We start from the raw sequence: 21,328 nt of genomic DNA on the forward strand, positions 1-21,328 counted from the left end.
AGAGCACGAAGTCCCTACATGCTTTCCTAGGCCTCATCTCATACTGCAGAGCCTGGATCCCTGAGGCCTCTCTGCTCATGCAACCCTTATATGACGCTCTCAAATCAGACCCCTTCTGCCTGTCACCAGAGGCACTTGACAACTTCTATACTCTTCAACGAGCAATTGCCTCTGCCCCTGCTCTTGGCCTACCAAATTATGACAAGCCTTTCAAATTGTTTCTGTCAGAAAGACAAGGCCACGCTACAGGCATCCTCACTCAACCACATGGTCCTGGCGGACGTCAGAGGCCTATTGGATTCTTCTCCTGTCAACTGGATATCGTGGCCAGAGGCACCCCTTCCTGCCTTCGTGCTGTTTTTGCAGCTCAAGAACTTATTGACTGTACTGGGGACCTGGTTCTTGGTCACCCTCTTACTGTTTTGGCACCTCATGACATTTCTGCGATCATTAACCAGGTCCAAATCAAACATATCACAGCTGCTAGACACCTTCGACTCCAGTGTCGCCTCCTACTACCTGACAATGTCACCCTCCAAAGATGCCAGGTTTTGAACCCGTCCACTCTTCTGCCACTCCCTGAGGGGGGTACCTATTATGGATTCATCATGGATGAAGGATATGTCCTACTTCTTACACACACCCTGGCAAAACTGCTTCCCAACTTGCCTCCCTGTGACGGGCCTGAATATGCTTTTTGCACCATGTGGTACAAACCAACCATCAACCCTGAACCTCGCTATGAGGATGAACTTTTTCACTTGGTTGAGATAACACTCACCTTACAGGACTTTTACTATGATACTGAAGGTAACAGCATGACTTTAGTCCAACTGCCACATGAACTTAAACATCTGTACCATCACTGGGACACAGCTATTCCACACGTCCCTGTAACCAAGTCAAAGACTAAGTCATGGGGTGATCTTGGGCCCATGGCAAAACTATGGGCCACCATGGACGATTTACAACTTCAAGAAATAGGTGTTGCCAAGTATGCATCAACTGAACGTGAACCTGTAAAAGCATGGCCACGTTACTTTCTGGAAGAAGAATTTGAAGACCTGATCATACAACATGACCATGATCCAGAAACCCCCCATGACTGCTTTGAACAGATGAAAATGGAAACAACACGCCTACCAACCGTGCATGAGGATCCACTAACAGATCCTGACATCACCCTGTTTGTGGACGGCTCCAGGTATGCTGATGAAGAAGGAAAATATCATACAGGATATGCCGTAACCACAGCAGATGAAATTATTGAGTCATCATCACTACCATCAACAAAGTCTGCACAAGAAGCTGAATTACAAGCTCTAACTTCAGCATGCAAGATTTCTGAAGGAAAGCGTGCCAATATCTACACAGACTCAAGATATGCACTGGGCGTGGCTCATGACTTCGGACTGATTTGGAAAACAAGAGGATTTCTTACCACTGCCGGTACACCAGTCAAGCACAGTTTTGCAATCAAGGAGCTGATGGATGCCCTCCTACTTCCAGAAGAAGTGGCTGTTTTGAAGATAAAAGCACATGGGAAGTTGGACTCGGATGAAGCAAAGGGCAACCATCTAGCTGATCAAGCTGCAAAGCAAGCTGCAAGAGGACCACAGGAAGTGGAAAGAAGAGTGTCCGGAAAAGAAGAAGTCCCAAGAAAAGAAGAAATTCCAAGAAAAGAAGAAATTCCAAGAAAGGAAGAAATTCCAAGAAAGGAAGAAATTCCAAGAAAAGAAGAAATTCCAAGAAAAGAAGAAACTCCAATATTCACTCTGCAGACTCTTCCTACTGACTTAAGAATCCTACGGGAACAACAAGCTGCAATTGCCCCTGAGGAAATACAGAAATGGAAGAAGAAAGGAGCAGTCCTAAAAGATGGAGTATATTACAACAACCTCAGATTCTGTCTCCCTAAGAGTTTGTACCCAGCAGTTGTTCAATGGGCACATGGCCCTGCACACTTATCAAAAGATCTAATGAATGCCCTCATACAGAAGTACTATGAAGCTCCTGGAATTACCACACTGATCAATAACTACTGCAAAGCTTGTGTCATCTGTGCTAAATGTAATCCTGGGAAAACAGCTAAAGTCCCCTCGAAGCACCTGGCTAAGCCCATGTATCCATTCCAAAGAATCCAGATAGATCATATCCAGATGCCAAAGAGCGGCAATTATGAATATGCACTAGTGATAGTGGACATGTTCTCAGGCTGGCCAGAAGCCTACCCAGTGACTAACATGACCGCCAAAACAACAGCACGACGTCTACTTACAGAAATTGTGTGTAGATTTGGATTGCCGGAAGTCATTGAAAGTGACCAAGGCCCGGCCTTCACAGCATCAGTTACCAAAGAAATTTGGACTGCTCTAGGAGTAACTCTTGCTTTTCACACCCCTTACCACCCACAGAGTAGTGGTAAGGTGGAGCGTATGAATGGTACCTTGAAAACTAGAATGCTAAAAATGTCACAAGAGACAAAAATGCCCTGGCCAGAAAGCTTGTCAATAGCCCTGTTCAGTGTCAGACATACACCCAGGGGAAAGCCCTCATTATCCCCTTATGAGATTCTATTTGGTACTGCACCCAGGCTAGGTTGCTATTTTCCCCAACAACTACAGCTTCAGACTGATGTTTTAGTAGATTATGTGACTGAACTTGCAAGTGCCTTAAACAAAATCCATGCCCAAGTTTTCTCTTCAATTCCAGATCCTGATTCTGACAGAGGCAACCACAGTCTGCTCCCTGGTGATTGGGTACTAGTCAAGAAATTTGTGCGAAAACACACTCTGGAGCCAAGATTTGAGGGACCATTCCAAGTTCTCCTGATTACCGCTACCTCTGTCAAGCTGGCTGGTAGGCCACATTGGATTCACGCCTCCCATTGCAAGAAGACTCTCGCTCCAGAGGAAGCTAATTCCGCACAACCATGTACTTCTGGTACCTAATCCCCTTGATTGGCCTCCTTAAAGCCCAGCAGGTGGCCATCACTAAAGATGCTAGTGGGTACACCTTTGGTATAATTCATCATGTACCCGTGTGGCCACCTTTACCTTTGATTACTGTGATATTGTAGATTGCCCATTTCCTAAATCACAGTTCCAAGCCATTTATAAAGACATACCACAAGCAAAAGATCCCTACATTTGTGTAGTTGACGAACAGTGGGGGCACGATTGTAACCATTGGGGGGCGGCGGGATGGAATACCGGGCCTGCTTGGGGTTACAAACCAGAAAGTGCTTTATCAAAAGTAGATGATCATGGCAGATCCCTCCTCCAAAGAATGACTTTAAGAAAGCATGGAGGAAGTACACCTATGAAGTTAATGTTAAATATTGAACATCCTGGCCCAGAGGATGCTGGCCAATATGTAATGGGAATGTACTGGAGAAGGGGTTCCTATAATAAACTAGGACATTTCTACCTCAATGATATGTGTCACTCTCCAGAGTGGCAAGGAGCTGTACATATGGTCCCAAATCCGCTGAAACCACACATCCAGTCCTTTAAGGACATGATGGCCATTGCTAACCCCACTTTTGAAGACACCATGGCCGCTGAAACTGGATTTAATGACATTAATTTGTGGTTAGAGTGGATGAGATATAATGCCAACAAGCATAATAGAACCGCATGTTATGTGTGTGGTGGTGCCCGACCTCATCTTGGCACCGTTCCCCTAATCCTCCCTTTAGAAATAGAAGTGTTTCTTGAGCCTTTTTGCCTACCGCTATGATTTTAACAGGTCCCTCTGCGAAGCATGGACAGCAGAGTACCCTATCCTAGTAGGAGGTGTTAAACCCTCAGATGGAATTACAATCTATGAAGGTAATTACACTTCTACACCATGTATGATGGGATCGGTAAATTCATGGGTAACTTTTCCAAGGGTTATTGTGCCACCTACAGAACTGTTCCTGTGCACCTGTTACAACACCATATTAGATCACTAGGAGATATTTACTGGTTATGTGGGGATTTACAGTTAAGGTCTAGACTGGAGTCTGAGTGGTGGGGAGAGTGTACCTTAGTCAAAGTCATCATGTCCATCCACATTATTTCTGATAATCACCCTGACACTCATGATCCAACACATACTCCAGCCAGAGTCAAACGTGAAACCCCAGTAAAAGGCAGTTTTGACCCACATGTTTACATAGATGCCATTGGGGTACCTAGGGGGGTACCTAATGAATTTAAAGCTAGAGATGAAGTTGCAGTGGGGTTTGAATCACTCTTCACTATAGTCACTGCCAATAAGAACCTTAACTGGATAAATTATATCTATTACAACCAACAGCGCTTTGTTAACTATACCAGGGATGCCCTCCAGGGTTTAGCCGAACAATTACAAGCCACATCCCAAATGACCTTCCAGAACAGACTGGCCTTAGACATGATTTTAGCTGAGAAGGGGGGTGTATGTAAAATACTACCCGACACCATGACTTGTGGCACTTACATTCCAGAAAACACAGGCCCTAATGGTAAGGTCACTTTGGCCATAGAAAAATTGAATAAACTCTCAGAAGAGTTGAAAAGGAATTCTGGGGTGACAGATCCCTGTGAAAAATGGTTTGGTTGGATGACTGGTTGGCAAAAAGCTTTAGTTCATATTGGTGTGGCTCTACTAATTTTTATTTTTATTTTTGCTCTTCTCGTTTGTTGTGTCCTCCCATGCCTCAGAAAATTCCTACAGAAGACCGTAGACCAAACGACACCAACCTTTACTCATCTGGAAATTGGTGATCAAGATCTCACATCGCCCTGCATTCCGCTACAAACTCTTCCCTATGACGACGAAGTGCAGAAATTCTAGGGAGGGACAGCTAAGGGACAGCTTCCGTCTGTATGGGTTAGTCTACCGTGCGGAGAAGTGGTGGACAAGCCACCGTGGGATACCCATGGGAGTGAAGCGTTCGAGAGACGTACTGACGGATGAGTTGCAGCCTACTAGGGTCAGATTAGGGATAGACTTGCACTTTGCTCTAACACCAAAGTAGCGGACATGGGGTTTTATGTGTCTTTGGGCTAACAAATCTTCTGATACTAACAAATAAAGTTTATCCTTTTTAGCAATTAACAGTCTATAGGGGGGACTGTTGTAGAATTATTAGGCCCCTTATAAACTATATAATCCTTACTGGGCCCCTTTAATACTATATTCTCATATTCAGCTCTCAGGCCTCATAGTTTAAGCTTTACAAGATTCCTTTGTTCATAGAAACAGCATGTCAGCAGAAAATGCTAGAATCTTCTGATTCAATGAAACACTGTAGCAGATAGTCTTGATAGAATGTATAATTGCTAAGAAGGCCTTGAGAACACTGAAGGATACTAACCTTGAAACCACTAACGTACCAGCCACTCATTATGGATGGCTGCCAAGCCCCCCTCCCATCGACTAAGCTCCCTCGTGCTTAGCAAAATGGAGCCGAAACCTGTAGGAGCTCGTCATGACGTCAGTTATGACGTAAGACGTAACACCCAACAAGGAGGGCATTTGACTAACCACTTTACACTTGAGCCAATTGACAGTGTTTTCTTGCTCGTATCTTGATTTTTATAATGATGTAATTCTACCTTTAAAAGGGCTTGCAAGCCTGCTTTTTAACAGATGCCAATAAATTTCCTGAAGTGCTTTTAACCTGAACTCCGTGTGTCAGTGTGAATTTACTTCTGCGTATACGCAATTTAAACATCTCTAATTTGGTCAGGAACAGATAGTCATTCAAACTTATTGGTTTGCCTAAAAGATTCCGTTATCAAGGTCCCCCCTTAATTTGTATTTAGGGCCCCCACCCACCACTCAGAGGTGGGGGCCAGGGGGGAAGGATATTAGGTCCCCCCCCAATTTGTGTTTAGGGCCCCCACCCACCGCTCAGGGGTGGGGGCCAGGGGGGAGGACATTAGGTCCCCCCCCCTTATTCTTGTTTAGGGCCCCCACCCACCGCTCAGGGGTGGGGGCCAGGGGGGAGGACATTAGGTCCTCCCCCCCAATTTGTATTTAGGGCCCCCACCAACCGCTCAGGGGAGGGGGCCAGGGGGAGGACATTAGGTCCCCCCCTTATTCTTGTTTAGGGCCCCCACCCACTGCTCAGGGGTGGGGGCCAGGGGGAGGACATTAGGTCCCCCCCAATTTGTGTTTAGGGCCCCCACCCACCGCTCAGGGGTGGGGGCCAGGGGGAGGACATTAGGTCCCCCCCCCTTATTCTTGTTTAGGGCCCCCACCCACTGCTCAGGGGTGGGGACATTAGGTCCACCCCCCAATTTGTATTTAGGGCCCCCACCCTCCGCTCAGATGTGGGGGCCAGGGGGGAGGACATTAGGTCCCCCCCTTATTCTTGTTTAGGGCCCCCACCCACCACTCAGGGGTGGGGGCCAGGGGGGAGGACATTAGGTCCACCCCCCAATTTGTATTTAGGGCTCCCACCCACCGCTCAGAGGTGAGGGCCAGGGGGGAGGATATTAGGCCCCCTCCAATTTGTGTTTAGGGCCCCCACCCACCGCTCAGGGGTGGGGGCCAGGGGGAGGACATTAGGTCCTCCCCCCCAATTTGTATTTAGGGCCCCCACCCACCGCTCAGGGGTGGGGGCCAGGGGGGAGGACATTAGGTCCCCCCCTTATTCTTGTTTAGGGCCCCCACCCACCGCTCAGGGGTGGGGGCCAGGGGGGAGGACATTAGGTCCACCCCCCCAATTTGTATTTAGGGCCCCCACCCACCGCTCAGGGGTGGGGACATTAGGTCCTCCCCCCCAATTTGTATTTAGGGCCCCCACCCACCGCTCAGGGGTGGGGGCCAGGGGGGAGGACATTAGGTCCCCCCCCTTATTCTTGTTTAGGGCCCCCACCCACTGCTCAGCGGTGGGGGCCAGGGGGAGGATATAAGGTCCCCCCACCCAATTTGTGTTTAGGGCCCCCACCCACCGCTCAGGGGTGGGGGCCAGGGGGAGGACATTAGGTCCTCCCCCAATTTGTATTTAGGGCCCCCACCCACCGCTCAGGGGTGGGGGCCAGGGGGGAGGACATTAGGTCCCCCCCTTATTCTTGTTTAGGGCCCCCACCCACCACTCAGGGGTGGGGGCCAGGGGGGAGGACATTAGGTCCCCCCCAATTTGTATTTAGGGCCACCACCCACTGCTCAGGGGTGGGGTCCAGGAGGGAGGACATTAGGTCCCCCCCTTATTTTTCTTTAGGGCCCCCACCCACTGCTCAGGGGTGGGGGCCAGGGGGGAGGACAATAGGTCCCCCATTTGTATTTAGGGCCCCCACCCGCCGCTCAGGGGTGGGGGCCAGGGGGGAGGACAATAGGTCCCCCCCTTATTTTTGTTTAGGGCCCCCACCCACCACTCAGAGGTGGGGGCCAGGGGGGGAGGATATTAGGTCCCACCCCATTTGTTTTTAGGGCCCCCACCCACCGCTCAGGGGTGGGGAACAGGGGGAGGACATTAGGTCCTGTAACGGATCTCCGTGTACTCCGACCGAGTACCCTCCGTTGATGGATGCTCCTAGCGCTTCCAGAGGACTCCAAGCACTCCACCAGACACCATAAGCACCGCAGGCTGCAGCTATCTCCCTTCAGAACGAAGCAGGAACAAGCTCTTACAAGAGCTCAGTGATTATAGCAAGGGAATATGCCTAGCATAGCAATCCCTTGTAGCAGATTCCCCCAATAAGAGACAGGACTCAAGTTGAGGGTAAAAATAGAACTCTCTGGCTGCTAGCTTGCAGCCCTTTTTATTAGGTGCTCCCATGAAGGGGAGGGACACACACAGTAACGTACATTAACCAATCACACAATAGTTACATCCCACACATAGCCCTCCCCTCTACCTGTAAACTAATTATCTGTACACACAGGAAAATACAATTATCATAGGTAGGGAAAATACAGTTTTTACACAACATTCATAACTCCCAAAATATACATCACATTCGCATAAAAATACATATTCACAATCAATTCATTCGGGGGAACAACATACTCAAAAATCATACGAATTGGACCAGGGGTTCAAAAGTTAGTACAAATGTGCATTTGACCTTCTGGAAGCATGGTTTTACAGGGCCCTCTATCCTGGAGACAATGGGGGGAAGTAATTCAATTATCCAGGACTAGAGGCAGACTCCATTAACCACATGGTTGCAAAACGACATAAAACACTTTAAAATACATAAAGTCACATTTAACACATAACACACAGACATTTCACATATCCCCAGATAGCTCAGGTCTGAGTGCACATTATTAGGTGAATGGCACTCAGACCAACCGAATACAGTTTAATCGCCATGGAGCCAAAGTCTTTAATCACACGAATAGGCTCCATGGCATAGCTATCTGGGTTACCACAGCTCACACAGGGCAAGTACCAAATGACCCCACTGTATTTAAAGGGCCAGAATGAGTGACATACACTCTGGTATGGCCAAATACTGTTTTTAAAGGGCCCAATCTCCCAGGGCCATAGTCCAAAGGCAGCAGGCGGGCAGCCAGGCTTCTCCAATGCAATGTGGCGAGATTGCTCTCGTCACAGGTCCTCCCCCCAATTTGTATTTAGGGCCCCCACCCACCGCTCAGGGGTGGGGGCCAGGGGGGAGGACATTAGGTCCCCCCCTTATTCTTGTTTAAGGCCCCCACCCAGCGCTCAGCGGTGGGGGACAGGGGGAGGACATTAGGTCCACCCCCCCATTTGAATTTAGGGCCCTCACCCACCGCTCAGGGGTGGGGACATTAGGTCCTCCCCCCCAATTTGTATTTAGGGCCCCCACCCACCGCTCAGGGGTGGGGGCCAGGGGGGAGGACATTAGGTCCCCCCCTTATTCTTGTTCAGGGTCCCCACCCACTACTCAGGGGTGGGGGCCAGGGGGAGGACATTAGGTCCCCCCCAATTTGTGTTTAGGGCCCCCACCCACCGCTCAGGGGTGGGGGCCAGGGGGAGGACATTAGGTCCTCCCCCCCCCCAATTTGTATTTAGGGCCCCCACCCACCGCTCAGGGGTGGGGACATTAGGTCCTCCCCCCAATTTGTATTTAGGGCCCCCACCCACCGCTCAGGGGTGGGGGCCAGGGGGGAGGACATTAGGTCCCCCCCCTTATTCTTGTTTAGGGCCCCCACCCACTGCTCAGGGGTGGGGGCCAGGGGGAGGATATTAGGTCCCCCCCAATTTGTGTTTATTGCTCCCACCCACCACTCAGGGGTGGGGGCCAGGGGGAGGACATTAGGTCCTCCCCCCAATTTGTATTTAGGGCCCCCATCCACCACTCAGGGGTGGGGGCCAGGGGGGAGGACATTAGGTCCCCCCTTATTCTTGTTTAGGGCCCCCACCCACCGCTCAGGGGTGGGGGCCAGGGGGGAGGACATTAGGTCCACCCCCCAATTTGTATTTAGGGTCCCCACCCACCGCTCAGATGTGGGGGCCAGGGGGGAGGACATTAGGTCCCCCCCTTATTCTTGTTTAGGGCCCCCACCCACCGCTCAGGGGTGGGGGCCAGGGGGGAGGACATTAGGTCCACCCCCCAATTTGTATTTAGGGTCCCCACCCACCGCTCAGATGTGGGGGCCATGGGGGAGGACATTAGGTCCCCCCCTTATTCTTGTTTAGGGCCCCCACCCACCACTCAGGGGTGGGGGCCAGGGGGGGAGGACATTAGTTCCCCATCAATTTGTATTTAGGGCCACCACCCACCGCTCAGGGGTGGGGTCCAGGAGGGAGGACAATAGGTCCCCCCCTTATTTTTTTTGAGGGCCCCCACCCACTGCTCAGGGGTGGGGGCCAGGGGGGAAGACAATAGGTCCCCCCCATTTGTATTTAGGGCCCCCACCCGCCGCTCAGGGGTGGGGGCCAGGGGGGAGGACAATAGGTCCCCCCCTTATTTTTGTTTAGGGCCACCACCCACCGCTCAGGGGTGGGGGCCAGGAGGGAGGACATTAGGTCTTCCCCCTTTTTTTTGTTTAGGGCCCCCACCCACTGCTCAGGGGTGGGGGCCAGGGGGGAGGACAATAGGTCCCCCCCTTATTTTTGTTTATGGCCCCCACCCACCGCTCCAGGGGGGAGGGGAGGGGAACTTATTTTTTTTTCTTTTACAGTGAGCAGCCACAGGCTGTATCATTTCTAATAAACACAGGTTACTGGCTATGCGGAGGATAATGTATAATAAACACAGGTTACTGGCTATGGGGGATAATGTATAATAAACACAGGTTATTGGCTATGGGAGGATAATGTATAATAAACACAGGTTATTGGCTATGGGAGGATAATGTATAATAAACACAGGTTACTGGCTATGGGAGGATAATGTATAATAAACACAGGTTACTGGCTATGGGGGGATAATGTATAATAAACACAGGTTACCTGCTATGGGGGGATAATGTATAATAAACACAGGTTACTTGCTATGGGGGGATAATGTATAATAATCACAGGTTACTGGCTATGGGGGGATAATGTATAATAAACACAGGTTACTGGCTATGGGGGGATAATGTATAATAAACACAGGTTACTGGCTATGGGGGATAATGTATAATAAACAAACAAAAAAAAATTGAATTCAGTTTCAGAATTAATCTAAATTCTATGCTGTCTAGGAGGTGGGAGGGTCTGGGAGGGAGGGTCTGCTGCTGATTGGCTGGAATGTGTCTGCTGACTGTGAGGTACAGGGTCAAAGTTTACTCAATGATGACGAATAGGGGGCGGACCAAACATCTCATATGTTCGCCGTCGTGGCGAACGCGAACAAGCTATGTTCGCCAGGAACTATTCACCAGCGAACCGTTCGGGACATCACTACCCATCTTGCTACATGTATGCATGCTTAGATGTATCCGTCCAGGATCCATACCTCTGTGGCAGGTGTGAAGCTCATATTGGAAATCTGTAGAAGCAAATTGCAAAATTGAGACAGATTGACCATCTTGAAAGGGGTTGGCAGCTCAATGAGCAGAGCTTAGTGGTGGCCTCTAGTGGAGTGGGAGGAGATAAGGCAGCTGGGAAGCAGGTATGTAGTTAGGTAACAGTTTCACTTGGTAGCGAGGAGGGGGGAGAAGGGGAGTATTGGGGGTCGAGAGATGAAATTTGCCTGGTTGAGTGAAGATGTTGGGGGCATTATCTCAGGAGTTGCTGTACTGGAGGAATTTGCTCCTTCAACCGCAGAGGGAGGGGCTTGGGGATGACCCAGCTGTCTATGATGGTTAGAAGGTTGGAGGAGATTTTAAAATAGTGGTGAAGGGGATGGACACAGAGATAGGACAGAAAGGGAATGGGTTTTAGCTCATCACTAAGGGATAGAGATGGGAGGTAGGGGCAAGATCAGAACAGAGGAGATATTTTATAGTAATAACAATTGACATAAATACAAGTGTCTCATGCTAATATGTAACCTATGATTACTAATGCAAAGAGTCTAAATAGCAAAATAGGGAAATTAGAGGCAATAGCATACACTAAGCAACATGACATAATAGGCTTAATGGAAACATATCGGGATGAGACACATGACTGGGCAGTTAACTTAAATGGTTACGCATTGTTTAGGAAAGATAGAAAAAACAGGAAAGGTGGTGGGCTATGTTTGTATGTCAACCATGAACAAGTGGAATGTGATGAGGAAAATATGGAAGCATTATGGGTAGATAAAGAAAGGAAATCAATTATTGGTTGGGATATGTTATAAAACAACTAACACAGATATGGATGAGGAAGAAGAGCTATTAGAGCAATTTGGAAAGCTGTACTTTTGGGAACACATTAATTATTGGAGATTTTAGTTACATAAACTGGCATAGATAGAGGAATCCGTTTTTTGAACCTCTTAAATTACACCTTCATGTCACAACTGGTACAAGCACCAGCTAGAAAGGACTCTTGTCTTCATCTGGTTATAACAAACAATGTTGATCTTTTGACAAACATTCAAGTAGGGGAGCATTTGGGCAATAGTGATCACAATATAATAATAATAATAATATAATAATAACAATAATTTGCAATTTTTATTGCGCTTTTCTCCCTGTGAGCTTCAAAGTACTTTAAAAAAAATAAAAAAACATGAAGACATAAAAGTTAGGAGTTTCTGAAGGTCAGATGAGCAGACTGAATGCCTGACAGAAGAGGTGGGTCTTCAGCTTTTCTTTAAAAGTCTGTAAGGACGGTGCCTCTCTGATTGCTCACGGCAAAGAGTTCCAGAAGGTAGGGGCAGCGTCTTTATTCTTGGCACGGACAGGAAGGATTTGCTGGCTGACCGAAGTGAACGGGATGGAATGTAGGGTGTCAGGAGCTCTTTCAGGTACTGTGGGCCTTTATATTTTAAGGCTTTGAAGGATAGCAGGCCAATTTTAAAATATGTTTGCCATTTAATTGGAAGCCAATGCTGGGAGTGGAGAACAGGTGTTATGTGGCAGGAGCGAGTTTGATTGGTCAGTAGTCTGGCTGCTGCATTTTTTTACAGTCTGAAAGCGATGGAGTTCTTTTTCTCGGAGGCCTAAGTAAAGTACATTGCAGTAATTTAGCCAAGAGGATACAAATGCATGGATTAATGTTGGCATATCATCCGGTGGAATTAATTAGTGTTAAGTCTTGTATCCTGGCTATGTTTTTCAGATGAAAGTAGGCAGATTTTATTACAGAGGAAATCTGCTGTTTAAATGATATAAGTTTCGTACCTTTGATGAACTGATGAGTTCAAAGCCTCAAAGCTCCAGGCCAGTTGGGTGATCATGGGATATTTTTGTTGCCTGGGGTCCCCTCACCAAGAGTAACTCTGTTTTGTCTGGGTTCACTTTAAGCCAACTAGCATTCATCCATTCTATGAGGTCTGCTAAGCAACTGTTGATGCGGCATGTTTAGTATGTGGTATCTGGAGCAAAGGAGAAGTAGAGTTGTGTGTCATCAGCGTAACAATGATACCTTAGGCCATGTCACTTAATGATGTCCCCCAGTAATAGCAAGTAAATTGTGAATAGCATGGGAGACAAGCAGGTCAATTCTGTTGGTGCCGATGAGCTTGATCCTGATGTTACTCTCTGTGATCTACCAGTGAGGAAAAATTTAAACCAGTTAAGGACTGTGCCTTCTAGAGAATAGATGTGCTGCAAGTGCTCTATTAAAATCCAATGGTGTCAAATGCAACTGAGAGATCCAAGAGGATTAGGATGGAGTAATCACCTTTGTCTCTCGCCATAAGGAAATTATTTATGGTGTCTTTTGAAATAAACTTGAAAAAAAAATGCATATGGGGTATATTAAAACATAGAATTTAAAAAAGCCAATTTTAATAAGATTATGGCAGCTTTACAACATAATGACTGGCATAAACGCTGTAGTGAATAAACCAAACACTGAGGATAAATGGAATATCTTCAAATAATTACTCTTCTCAGTATGTACCATTGCACAATAAATATAAAATAAACAAATTAAAATAAATGTGGCTTAGAGGGAAGGCAAACCAAGAAATCAAAAATAACAAAAGGGCATTTAAGAGGTATCCTATATAAGATAGCAAATAATGCATGCAACAAAGTGATTAAATGGTCTAAACTAGAAAATAAGAAAATGATCTTATTGAGCAAAATCAACCCCTTAAAAATGTACCTAAATTAGAAAAAAAAAATCAAAGTGTAGATACACTGAAAACAGATATGGGTGAGTTAGTTAATGAAAACCAGGAAAAGACAGAAATATTAAACATTATTTTTTCCTCAGTATAAGATAAGGAGGAAGCAAAAGATATACAAATGATTGCTACAAAAAAAACAAAAAAAACTTGCAGAAAATGTGATTGGATGACTCAAGACAAGGTGCTGCAGAAACTAAAGAAAGTTAATGCAAACAAAGCCCCAGGGTCTGATGGTATTCACCTATAAGTACTTAAGGAGCTAAGTGTGAAAATAAGTAAACCTTTGTTTTTAAGATTTCAAGATTTTTTTGTGGTATGAAAAAAGGGTTCAATCGGGGGCGGAGCCTGGCTGTGGAGCTGATCAGAAGTGTGTAACACGAGCTCCAGCCTGAAATCCCTGTTTAAGCTAAATAAACTTGGTTCTCATGCTACAATCTCATCAAAAACGCACCACCCTGGTAGGGGATGCAGGCTGTATCGTACAGAAACTACTCCCATAACACTGAGCCACTGAGAACGCTGGGCTGCATCACTGGGGCCTACCGCAGCAACAACAAGCCTGACTAGAGGCCTAAGTGGAGGTAAGGGTGCGGGTGAGGCGACCGATCACCCAGCCTGGGACACCCCAAAAGCCAATATTAACACTGCAGAGGACCACCCACAAGCCTCCCCCCCCCTGCCGGTGGGGGACATCCCGGCAACAGCAGCACACCCTCCGCTGACTCACACAGGGACTACAAGCTCCTAGAGTCACTGACCCCAAAATGGATGCAACGAGCAAGCCGGCAAACAGGGAGGACTGCGGGGAGCAGCTGAATAACACAATGATCAAGCTGGACGCTATCCTTGCTGCCTTCTGGGCCGGGATCTCGGAGAGGACGCTGACCACAGCTAACGTCAAGCGGTCTAATCCCGCGCCACTATCCCCGGTACCCACAAGCCCAAGGGGCGGACACAAACCAACAGTCACTAGAAGTCCCCTCAAAAGGCGCCGAAGAAGGGATCGGAGACACAAATCGACACGCAGAGGCTGCCTCAAGACAAGCACCCGCCTCCTCCTCAAGCCGCGTCAAAACCGCACCGGATATATGGCACCCAGCCCCCCGGGACGGTGACGACCAGCTGACGGAACAAACTTACCCCACCATAAGCCGGTAACCTGGCGCTTCACAGGACACTTGCCTCTGATGTTCCGTGTGATGGAGGCCCCCGGGGTATGTACCAGCAGGGCCGGATTAACATAGGGGCTGATGGAGCTGCAGCTCCAGGCCCAGGCCCATGGAATAGGCCCATTAAAAAAAAAAAAAAAACATTTTTTTTTTTTTTTTTTTACACACTACTCTTAGGTTTGCCACCTGACTGGTATTTTACTGGCACAGCCAATATTTGAGGCTGCCGTGCCGGTATTGCAGTAATACCAGCAATACAAATGCAGGTATTTTTCTCAAAATAATTAGATTACTCTGCAATACCAGCACCAGCCAGTAGGGGTCACTGTGTGTGGAGAGAGGCAGGGATAGGAAGTTACAGCATTTTCCTGCCTCTCTCTACTACTTACTGATCCATAGGGGAACAGCAACACAGCACAGAGTCCAGACAGCAGCTCTACAGCTCAGGTAAGTGAGGGATGGGGGGAAAGGCAGCAGGGACACATGGGGACACTGAGACACTAGGGGACACATGGGGACACTGAGACACTAGGAGACACAGACACTAGGGGACACATGGGGACACAGACTCTAGGGGACACATGGGGACACAGACACTGGGAGACCTGGAAACACTGAGACACTTGGGTACACTGGAAAACATGGGGATGCTGAGACTAATGGGGACGCTGTGAGACATTGGGAGACACTGAGACATTGGGACATGGAGACACTATGTCCCCATTTCTTCCAGTGTCCCCCATCCAGTCTCGCTAGTGTCTCAGTGTCCCCAAGTCTCCCAGTGTCTGAGTCCCATGTCTCTCAGTGTGCATATATGCCCCAGTGTCCCCATGTCTATGTCCACAACTGTCCCCATGTCTCCAAGCCAGTGTCCCCTAGTCTCCCAGTGTCCCCATGTCTCTGTGTCCCTAGTGTCTTAGTGTCCCCAAATGTTTCAGTGTCCCCATGTCTCCCAGTGTCTGTATCCCATGTCTCTCAGTGTGCCTAGTGTCCCCATGTGTCCCAGTGTCCCTATATGTCCCAGTGTCCTCATGTCTATGTCCACAACTGTCCCTATGTCTCCCAGTGTCCCCAAGTGTCTGTTTCCCAGCCAGTGTCTCCTAGTGTCCCCTAGTCTCCCAGTGTCTGTGTCCCCGGGTCTCTCAGTGTCCCCGGGTCTCTCAGTGTCCCCGGGTCTCTCAGTGTCCCCGGGTCTCTCAGTGTCCCCGGGTCTCTCAGTGTCCCCATGTCTCTTAGTGTCCCCAGTATCCTAGTGACATGGGGACACACTGAGGCATTGGGAGAAATGGAGACACTGAGACACTGGGAGACTAGGGGACTGGGCGGCATGGGGACACTGACACTGTGATACATAGGGACACTGAGACACTGGGTGACTTGCGAGACTGAGGCACTGGAAGCAATCCATCTATACAACAGAATCAAACTGTGAGTAGTTTGTTGGTGATTTTACAGAATTTTCTCTGATGTCACTCCTTGTGATTACACAAATGATTAAGGCTGGTATTTTATTCCAAGAAAGGTGGCAACCCTAACTACTCTTCACATACTCTTGCTTAAAGAAGCACTATAGGGTCAGGAACACAATCATGTATTTCTGACCCTATTATGTTAAAACCACCTGGCCCCTTCTTGCCTCCCTAAGTATAGTAAAATATAACTTGTATTCAAGTCTGCAGCTGCTGGCTCTGCCCCTGAACTGACTGTCTGCTGACATCATCAGAAGTGGTGGTCTGAGCAAATTGCAATACTTCCCCATAGGATTGGCTGAGACTGTCAACTAGGCAGATCAGGGGCAGAGCCAGCACAAGTCCAACATAGCCCTGGCCAATCAGCATCTCCTCATAAAGATAAATTGAATCAATGCATCTCTATGAGGAAAGTTCATTGTCTGCATGCAGAGGGTGGAGACACTGAATGGCAGTGCTGCACACTAGGCAGAACTGCCCCAGGAAGCACCTCTAGCAGCCATCTAAGGAGTGGCCAGTGGAGTTATTTTCTCTGAAAAGACAGTGTTTACTGCAAAAGGCCTGAATGGAATGATTCTACTTACCAGAACAAATACAATAAGCTGTAGTTGTTCTGGTGACTATAGTGTCCCTTTAAGTTTGGAATCTTAAAAGGGATGTATGTGAACAAAACTTGTGTGGACTGGCTGACAATAAAATTAGTTTAGGTAATGCAGACGTTGGTCTCTCTAACACTGTGGCATATCCCCTTTCTTCTACACTCACTACATACACCTTTTCTCTGTCTCAGACTATATACCAGGAACTTCTGCCTGCTAATAAGAAGGTAAGGAGACAAGTGGACCAGCGAGTGCTAGGGGACAGTCCTTAGAAAGCATGGAGTGAGAGCATCATTAGACGCATTTATGTAAAACTCAGGTTGCTGCCTGCTTAGTATGTCCTTAGTTGGACAGCCTGCAAGATTGGCGGGCAGCCTGACATGCATTCATGCCAGGCTGGCCTTCCAATTCTTTGGACAGACATGCCCCCTTTTTGGGCATGTTCTCCCCTTTTGGCAGGTCTGGTCACGTGATTCACACCAGGGGCCCAACCCTTTTACCCCACCCATTGACTTCCTGCTTCACTGGACACTGCTGTTAGGGGTTATGGATTTACTTAACAGATGAAAGCATAAATTCGAGAGAGATTAGCATAGAGTATGTGTTTTTTTTATAGCTGCATCCTATGAGTTTCCCTCCAACACCATCTCCATTAGATACATGACGCTTGGGAGGTATGACTGTTTAAGTGTTTTTGGTCGATAAGATTCTGTAATTAGGCCTATCATAATTGTCAGCACCAGGCCCAATGTGCTCTTAATCCGGCCCTGTGTACCAGGCGCCCAGAAGGGATCGGATAAGCACAAGCAGGAGTGCGGAGTCTGACAGGCATGTTTTGCTATAAATAGACTTCCACATTATGCTGTTACTCATATGAACTGCTCTCCACAAGCCAGCTATTCATAAAGTAACAATTGGTTTAAAAATGCTGTTATTTCACCTCCCGAAGAGTCTATAACCATGGTCCCTCATACATATATCTACTATATTTACTATACCCGCTTATGTATCTTGTTATTGACCAGTCTTGTCTCATGGGACACCTTCAGTTTGAATTAACACTAGCGGTAGTCCTGCTGACATGTCGTAACAGTTGATAACGTGCAAATCACACCCTAACCACAACAGCTGTTGTTCTTAATAATGCAATGCCTTAGACTTACAAACCCCAGCGCTACTAGCCATGTTAAATGCACGTTCAGTCTAGCATGCTACACTATACTACCTTTATGTTTAACTGCCTGTATTCCTCATGTTATCTATAAAAAAAATGTGCTGTCTAAACTGCTAAATGATATGAAAATGCATGCAGAAGCTGTCGTGGCTCTGCACACTTGTTGTGAATCTGAGCACATGAAAAATAAAGAATAAAAAAAAAAAAAAAAAAAAAAGGTTTCAATCTTTGCATGAAAGTTTTAGTCTTGTGAGCTTAACTTCTGTGGCTGGGAATTATTTGAAGGGTTTTAAAGTGATAAAAACTCTGTAAAATAATACAATGTGAGCAAGATATTACTTCATTGCAGAGAGATTTAGATAGATTGGTAGATGGAATTTAATGTATATAAATGCAAAGTTATGCTTTTTGGGGTAATAAATGCACAAGAAAATTACACCTTAAATGCAAGTAAATAAGGAATAATAACATATGAGAATGATTTGGGAATTGTTATAGACCTCAATCTAGGCAACAATATGCAATGTCAATCAGCAGTTGCTAAGGCCAGTAAGGTTTTGTCATGTATTGATTCTCGGGATGAAAATATAATTTTGCCTCTTTATAAATGATTGGTAAGATCACACCTTGAATACACTGTGCAATTTTAGTCACCTGTTCTAAAGAAGGATATTATGACATTAGAAAAAGTGCAGAGACGGTGTTATAATTTTGTAGCATGTTTTCTTTAAATGTATTACGTTCTGTACGATAGCATTATACAAATATATTCGGGGCCAATACATTATACATGATATAATAACATTATACAAATACATTTTATTTTAAATTTACATTGGACAATTAGGATATTACATCACAATCCAGTGCAGATCAGGCAAGGCCAGGACACAAATAGAAAATAATGAGACAAAGGAACTTGGTTTAATTTTTGGTCTTCTCTGTATGCTTTATCTATGCTGATTGCCAGGCGGAATGGGTTAGCTTATAACAATGACTGACAGGGAGCTAAAATGATGGGTGCCCAGTTTCAGAATAAAGATATCTACATGCAATTTTATTTTTCACAGCTCGTAAATACACATGTCTTAATAATATATAGACCATATAGAGTAAATAAATATACTAAAAATCATATGACGGGACAGTCCTTATTTAAACGATGAGTTGCTTAATTAATACAAACAAATGGTTCCCTCAATTTGTAATAAATACAGGTTGTAACCATAAATTCATGTTTCTTTTCAAGAAAGAAACTAAATACGCAACACACTTGTAAAAAAGAGAACAACAAACAGCACAACCTGTTATTCATTCTTCTCAGTTTGTTAATATGTGATTTATAGGTAAGCTAACTTAAACCCTCACTATGCATATACAACTACCCTGGTTATCATGTGACCATGCAATGCGACTATCTGAATAAAACACATGCATATGCCTAAATAATGAATACCAGGGATTACCAAGGAAACTGTATCTGTTTTTTGTTGTTGTTGTTGTTGATTTTCCTTTTTTTCCCGTTCTCTCCAAAACAATTCTCCTAACCAAACTCTTATATTTTTTTTATGTTCTATTTTATTGTTCTATGCAACTTGTTTATTTTTTAACGTGATCATGATAATGTTTGTTTAGAAACTCCAGTAGCAAATATTCTGCAGGTATGCTTACAACTAAGCCAGGTTATACCTTTAGCATTAATCCCTCTATTTGCTTTTTTTTTTTTTCCATTTTCAAAGTTTCTAAATAAAGTTTAAAAAAAATAAATAAGGGGGGCTCAGTGAATGGGCATACATTCCCAGGACTCCCCATGACCCAGGGAGCCCTTAACCCCTTAAGGACACAACCTCTGAAATAAAAGGGAATCATGACGGAATATTTCCGTCATGTGTCCTTAAGAGGTTAACACATATCCCCTCTTCCTCTTTTGCTATGATGAGGTGGAAGATAAACTCATTAATGGAAAAGGGTACATCAATTACCCCCAGCCTTCCTCTCCCCTGTGTGGAGGTTATTTGAGGCCAGAATAATATAAACATAATGTAGTCTGAATCTGTAACTGGAGCATTCTAGTCCTCGGAAACTGGATTTTTTTGGTTTCCCATCCCTTGTCTATGAATGTTCCCTTAATTTTCTTGATACATAAATCTTGGCTGTTAAATTAAAAACCAGAATTAGAATAAGCCCCATTGTTCCATTCTTTAGACTGATACAGTGAGATCAAGTTTATCTTCCGTTATTTGAATGGCTATTGTTATTTCGAATCAAAAATATTAGTAGAACATCATGCATCTATTGTCAGCTGTGCGTATCATGTCTACGTTTTCTACAGTGTTATTTACTCTCTCACTGACTGATATCCGTGTAACTTTCCATAACTCACAAAGAATAAAGGATTGTTAACCAAGACCAGTCAAACTTGTTCTTTTGTAATCAGGATATGGTCAGGATCACTAGCACATTTTATTAATCCTCGGAATAATGGCTATTGTGAAATGATGGATTTTAGGCAACTTGCTGTGTGCTTTTTGTTTTAATTCATTATTTATTTTTGCCATTTTCAGACATTCCCTTATGAGCAATAGCTCACAAGTATATCTCAAACAATATACAGAAAATTAATAATATAAAAAGCAATGGTACTTAGCTTATAAAGATGTATGACAGCCTCCCTAGGTCGCTACCCAAACAAGCAACCTATATCATATATAGTGTTGACCAGAAACAAAGAAGATTCGGGATATGGCTATATAAATGTACAGAGAAAGCATAAAACAAAACATAGTGTGATCACACTATGTTTTGTTTTAGGTTCTCTCTGTACATTTATATAGCCATATCCCGAATCTTCTTTGTTTCTGGTCAACACATTCCCTTATGAGCAGTGGAAACATTCAGGGTTATTCTCCAGACTCCAATTTGTACAGTACTGAAGATTAAATTGTAAAATTGAGACTAATATAGTTGATCTGAGACGCGCAGAACAGATATTTTAGCTTTTATTTTATGTACTTTTGTCTGGTAATCAGAATAATGCAATAATTCAGAAAGCATTAATTGCCTCTCCCCAAGTTCGAAAGGTTAATCCAGACGTGGACCCTAAGCTCACTGTGCCATGAGGGGTGTCAGCTACACCTTACTGACGAGGCCCAAAGAAGGCCGGAACAATCATCCAGGCTTGCTGTCTCTCTGCATTTCGTTTCTGGACTGCCCTTATGTGTGGGATTAGTCTGATTTGTCTTGGAACTATTCCTCTTTGTAATGACACAAGTGAGCAAAACTATTT

Source organism: Pelobates fuscus, chromosome 5 (assembly GCF_036172605.1).
Source record: "Pelobates fuscus isolate aPelFus1 chromosome 5, aPelFus1.pri, whole genome shotgun sequence".
Classification (NCBI taxonomy): domain Eukaryota; kingdom Metazoa; phylum Chordata; class Amphibia; order Anura; family Pelobatidae; genus Pelobates; species Pelobates fuscus.